Source organism: Mustela nivalis (assembly GCF_964662115.1).
Source record: "Mustela nivalis genome assembly, chromosome: 16".
Taxonomy (NCBI): Eukaryota; Metazoa; Chordata; class Mammalia; order Carnivora; family Mustelidae; genus Mustela; species Mustela nivalis.
Window position 1 is genome coordinate 66,802,614 of NC_139035.1, and position 6,338 is coordinate 66,808,951.

The window sequence follows — 6,338 nt, forward strand, 5'->3', positions numbered from 1 at the left end:
TACATAAATATTAACTGAATGTCCACTACGGACCAGGCACTATTTTAGGACCAAGTTCTCCCGTGGAGAGGGGGGCACCTAGCCTTGGGGCAGATCTGAGCAGTGCCTGATAGTCCCAGGACCTCCCTTTGCTCCCCTCAGACCTCATAACCCCGGCTGAAAGAGAGCCCGCCTCCCCCAGGACGGTCTCAGCGCAGGTGCCTGCCTCCAGCCTGCCCCAGCGGGGGCTAAGATCAGCTCCACCCGGGGCCTGAGCCCACACAGGCAACCAAGCGGCTGAAATTCAATCCTAGTGGTGACCGGCCTGTAACCACAGTTCTTGCCGCGGGGAAACCTGGCTGTGATGAGGAAAGACGGAGAAAGTGACCTTCCTGGCCACCTCCCCTCAGGACTAGGAGCATGGGCACACGTTTTGGTGTCCTGGGGGAGTCCAACCTTGACCAAGGCCAGCAGCAGCAGCTGGGGCTGGATCAGGGTTGGTACCAGACAGTCTGTTCCAAGAGGCAGCCCCCTGGTGGGAACCCAGATGCCCTGTAGGAACGGGTAGCGGCTGCTTGAAGACTGCTGGGAGCTTGGACTGCGGAGGGGCGGGCCCTGAGGTCAAACACCCGGCTTGCCAGCTGCAGGGGCCAAACCTTGTGAAGGGCTTCCTTTCTCGAAAATCGTTTTCTCTTCTGAGCAACGAGCTGCAGGGAATCTGCGACTCCAGGTAATGTCTACTGTACCTGGCCAGCAGGTACATCCGTACAGTAGACAGCTGAGCAGCAAGCTCAGCAAAACCTCGTTCTTTCCTTTTGCCAGTCACACACATGTATGCACGCGTGCACATGCATGTGTGCGCACACATGGCCCCAATCCGCACAGATGTCCTGGCCAGGAGGTCGCTGGGCCACGTCCCCGAGGATGAGACAGACAGAGGGCTCATTATCCGAGAGAGGAGTCTTTCCCTGAGGGCTTCCCAGGGGAGGCAAGTCCCCCAGACTCTTGCACATTTCCAGGGCACTCTAATGGGCACCTTCTGGTCGGGGACTCTCTTTCCTGTCTTCCCTCAAACCTGGCCCCTGGCCCTGCGACAACCACCACCACCCATTTCTGCCCCTTCCTAAGAAGAGGTGAGAACCAAGGCCTCACCAAGGTCTCAAACAGGGACCGTCAGGGACTGACTGACACCATCAGGATCGTCAGAAGCAGGAAGCATTAAAGTCAGATTTCAAGCAGAACTTCCCGCCCCAGTAACAAAAGGAGAACGTCTCAGGGAGCCATAGAATCTTCTGGACAAGGGGAGAGACCCAGAGGCGAAGTGACTGTCCAGGGTCACACAGCTGTAGGGTTGTGTCTAGGGCTGATCATGACCATGACCGGTCTCCTGAGGGATGGACATCCAGGCCAGGGTTCCTGCTGGGCCCCAGCTGTCTCTCGGGGCACAGAAATGGAGGCAGAAAGAGAAGGAGGGAGAGGGGGTGCAGCCCAGCTGGCTGGGCTCCCGTCCTCCTGGACCCTGGGGAGTTTTCCAGTCTCTCTGGAGGAGAACAGTTAGTCTCCCGCCTCTCCCTCTCCCCCTCCCCCACCAATGTCCCCACCCAGGCCAACACTGAGGCCATGACCCAAATTAAGGAAAGAGAACCCCCCTCAAGGGCCTTCCTCCCTGTATCCCCAGCCTCAGTGGCCACTGGGAGAGCCTGTCTTTCCGGTCCCTTGAGCACCCGTCTCCACTGTCCCAGACTTGGAGGTGGGGTCCCGGCAGCTCAGATCCTTTCCCATAGCACCTGGGTCCTCTGCCACAGGGACGTGGGAGTGGGGCTGTACACACAGGGCTCCAGGCGCTGGCACAGCTGTGCTGGGAGAATGGTGGCTTTGATAGCTTCTGAAAGGGGCCAGGAAGCGCGGGACCCCGGCCCAGACGAGGGAGGGGCCAGCCATGTGCTGAGGGCTCCTGCAGCTGAAGACCAGCAGCAGGGGGGGTGGGGGGCAGTTGCAGGGGAGGTGGGGTGGCGAGGAGACAGAGGTGGGACCTACAGGCTCAACAGCATTTCAGGGAGCCCCTGAGCAGGAGTGGACGGACCCTTGCCGCCAGGGGACCTAAGTCCTGTGTTCAGAGGGGCCACGAGACTGTTCCCCACAGTCTGGACGGCTGGACCGTGAGAACGTCCTGCTCTCCTCAGCCTGCTCGTCTGCAGGCCCCTCGCAGCCCTGGTCCCTGTGGCCGGGCACGGGCTCTGGGACAGGCGCTCACAGCTGCAGCCTCCTCACCTGCAAGATGGCAACAGCATCTTGTTTTCTGTTTCTTTTTTTTTTTTTTTTTAAGATTTTGTTGACTTATTCGAGAGAGGGAGAGACAGATAGAGACAGCGGGAGTGGGGAGGAGAGGGGGAAGCAGGCTCCCCGCTGAGCAGGACACCCGATGCGGGGGGGGGGGGGGGGGGGGGGCGCTGACCCCAAGATCCTGGTATCCTGACCCCGGCTGAAGTCAGGTGCGGCTGGGACGGAGCCTCCCAGGCGCCCCCTCGTGTTCTGGTTTTGACATTGGAGCCACGAAAACATGTTCTATAATTGAATCATAAAATTAAATTTAGAATAATTAAATGAATTCTAGACTGAATTTAAAAGCACAACAGGGATTCAATTCCTAAACACCTAAAAGCAGGTGAAGCAAGGGCCCGCGACTGTACATGAAGCTGGAGGCAAAGCCACAGGGAAGGATTTTCTTTCAAGTGATGACGCAACTCAGCATGCTCACTCTCCGTCCCTCAGAGCTAAGAGAACCACGGAGAGATCATAATGTCGGCGCTGGGGTTGCAAAATGCAGCACTTACTGTGACAAGCAAGTAAGTGACTGCGGGAACGGCTTTCGGAGAGAAGAGTCTCAGGGTGAGGAAAGGAAAGGTCAGCCGACGGCTCATCCCGCTGCGAGCCGGCGAGAACAGTGTGGACTCAGGATGTGGATGCCGTGGAAAAGGCTTAGGACCGTGACTCCCCAGTAACACTGAGTGCTCCCGGGATCTAGACCGTGGTCTCCAAATGGTACTTTCTGGGAGCCTGGGTGGCTCCGTCCATGAAGCACCTGCCTTCAGCTCAGGTCTTGATCCTGGGGTCCTGGGATCGAGCCCCGCATCGGGCTCCTTGCTCAGTGGGATGCCTGCTCCTCCCCTGCCTTTCCCCCTGGCTTGTGCTCTCTCACTCTCTCTGTCTCAAATAAATAAACAAAAAATCTTAAAAAAAAAATAAATGGTACTTTCTGCTCCCAGGAACCAGGCCTCTTTGGAGACGCCCCAGTGAGGGGCAGCACGGGTTGTCACGCTTGTGAATAAAGGAGGTTTTGAGACTCAGGCCAGGCTCATGTCCAAAGGAACCAGTAGCCACTTTGCGGAGACTCCCACTGGCCAGGATGACCTATCAGCGTTAAAATGAGTAATGACAGGACACCTCGCTGGCTCGGTGAGTTAAGCGTCTGCCTTCCGCTCAGGCCTGGGTCCTGGGATTGAGCTCCTGCATCGGGCTCCCTGCTCAGCAGAAAACCTGCTTCTCCCTCTGCCTGCTGCTCCCCCTGCTTGCGCGCTCTTTCTAACAAATAAATAAGATCTTTAAACAATAAATAAATAAATAAGCACACGCATAAGTGTGCACGTACTCAGTGAGTTTTCAAAAAAAAAAAAAAAAAAAGAATGGGGCGCCTGGGGGGCTCAGTGGATTAAAGCCTCTGCCTTTGGCTCAGGTCATGATTTCAGGGTCCTGGGATCGAGCCCCACATCGGCTTCCTGCTCAGCGGGGAGCCTGCTCCCCCCCCCCGCCTGCCTATCTGCCTACTTGTGATCTTTGTCAAATAAATAAATAAAATCTAAAAAAAAAAAAAAAAAGGAATAATGAGAATGAAGCCTATCAAATCTATAAAGTCTAAGAGTTCATCATGATACTAAAAATGAAAATCCCTGGTCACCTTTGGACACTGACGGGGCTCCGACTCACAACAGTGAAGATTAAGAGGGTGTATGGGGCCCCGTGTGCCCACCCGTGTCCGCTTGGCAGCCGCCTCAACAGACCAAAGGCTGCTGACTGCCTGGGGACTTTCGCTGCTGGACGGGGGGACAGCAAGTCAGACGTGGGCAGGAGCTGACGGCGTGGAAACAGCCTCAGGTCGTGACAGAGGAGAGGCCAGCAGACCAGAGCCCCAGGTCCCCTCAAGTGGGAGCAGAGTGAGGCCAGACCCCCTCTCCCAGGTCTCCCCACACCCCCAGCAGCTTTGCACTCCAGCTGGGCCCTGTTGGCCCTGTCCCAGGTGCTAGGACTGTTTACTCGGTGATCGCTTGGATTCCTTCCCTTCCCTGTCCCACTGTCCTATTAAGATCTGGGCATTCAGAGCCACCAAGTCGTGAGCACACGTGGCGGGCACACGCACTCGGGTGTGAGTGCGCTCAGAGGGCTCAGTAAGCTGCGAGAGCAGGAAGCCAGGCTCCCACGGCCCCATCTCTGGGCCCCCTGCCTCGCTCTCAGCTCGCCCATAGCCTCTGTGATCAGGCTTCAGGGGAGGAGGAACCCCAGGCCTGCTTCGTGGGCGGGTCACTCTGGTCACCGACGTGAGCTGACCGGGGGAGGTTTTGGCAGGACGCTGGCCACCCGAGTTTGCCGGCGGTAGCGGGGACACATGGCCGGGTTGGCTGGTCAGGCCGGGAAAGGGCACAGCGGGAAGGTGGGAGATGAGGAAGCTGAGGGAGAGCTGTGGGCGGCCTTGCTGGCGTGGGCGCCGTCTCTGCGGAAGTCCCACTCACACGCCAGGGGCACGCACAGCCAGCCTTTGTCCCCCGCCACCCCGCCAGCACCCACACGAGGCCGGTGAATGGCGTGGTTGTGGCGGTGGATGGAGGTCGGCACGGCTGGCTCCCTCTCTCCAGGCCCCATCTAGCACCGGCGGTGGCGGGACGCTCGGCCGGTCGGCGGCACAGACAGGAGCCGGGCCCTCACATGTGCCATCCCTCGGGGACATCAGCCGGCCACGGGGAAGCAGGCTGACTGCGGCGCACCTCTTTCAGTCTGCAGCGGAGCAGTATCTGCCTCCTGGGGTCATGCACATTCTGGATGTGGATTTGCCTTCCCTGCCCAAGGGCCTGGGCTAGGACCAATATCCAAGGAAATGGTCTATCCCTACGAGATCCCACACGATATCACCTCTGACCAAGGGGAGCCCTTGGCCGCAAAGGAAACGTGACAATGAGCCCAGGACCAGGCGTCCGTCGACCCTGCCATCCGGCACAGCCCCGCGAAGCTGCGAGCCCGGCAGGACAGAGGACGGCCTCTGTACGGCACATGTACACTCCAGCGTGGAGGACACACGCTCTGCGATCGGGGCAGTGGGTTTCAAAACACAATCTACATTTTGAACCAACGCCATTATCCGGCGCTGGGCCCAGATGGCTAGAAATCGTGGGTGTGGGAACCAAGGGATAGAAAGAGCAGGGATGTCCCCACCAGCAGCAGTGACCCCCTCGGGGGAATTCGTGCTTCCGGTCCCTGGAGGCGCTGCAGGGTCAGAAGCCCTGGTTCCTGGGGTGGGAGATGGGGTCTGCCAGGGGTCACAGTAGGGACGCCACCGGAGCTAAGCGGCCTCTGGCTCCTCTGGGGCACCTCATGCCGATTCACCGACAGGCAAAGACAGGAATTACAGTGGCGAAGGTTGCTCTTACGTAGCCCATGTCAGCCCTCCCAGGGCTCCTGGACAGCCGGCAGGACAGGGCCAGCCCCACCCCACACCCTCACACCCTCTGTTGGCTGCCTCCCTGTCCTGCCTTGCTTCTCCAGCCCCCCACCAGGGCCTCTTAGCATGACCCTCAATACACCGCTCAATACGGAAAGCCTTGACCCAACCTCCGGTTTGAGGGGCCCCCACCGTCTTCGCTCAGGCTGCTGTACCAAGTTGCCACGGGCCGGACGGCTTAAACACAAACACGTATTTCTCTCTCGGCACCGAGGCCAGCAGCTCTGGTTTGTGGTGAGGGCTCGCTTCCTGCGTTCTCATCGGAGTCGCACATGGGGGAGAAGCAAGTTCTCCCTAATCTCTTCTTATAAGGACGAGGATGTCATCGCGTCATCAAGGGATGACCTCCCGATAGCCCCGGGTCCAAAACCATCATACTGGGGATTAGGGCTTTAACATATGGATTTGTGGGAGGATGTACGCGTTCGTTCCCTAGGCACCTAGCTAAGACAGATGGGAGAGAATCAAGTGTTAATCTGACCTCTCCTGAATGGGTTCTAGGGTGACCATCATCGACGAGGGACATCTTTCTTTATGGAAGAGTTCGCAGTTAATAATCAAGGAAGAAGGAACAACAAAATTAGAGGGTCTT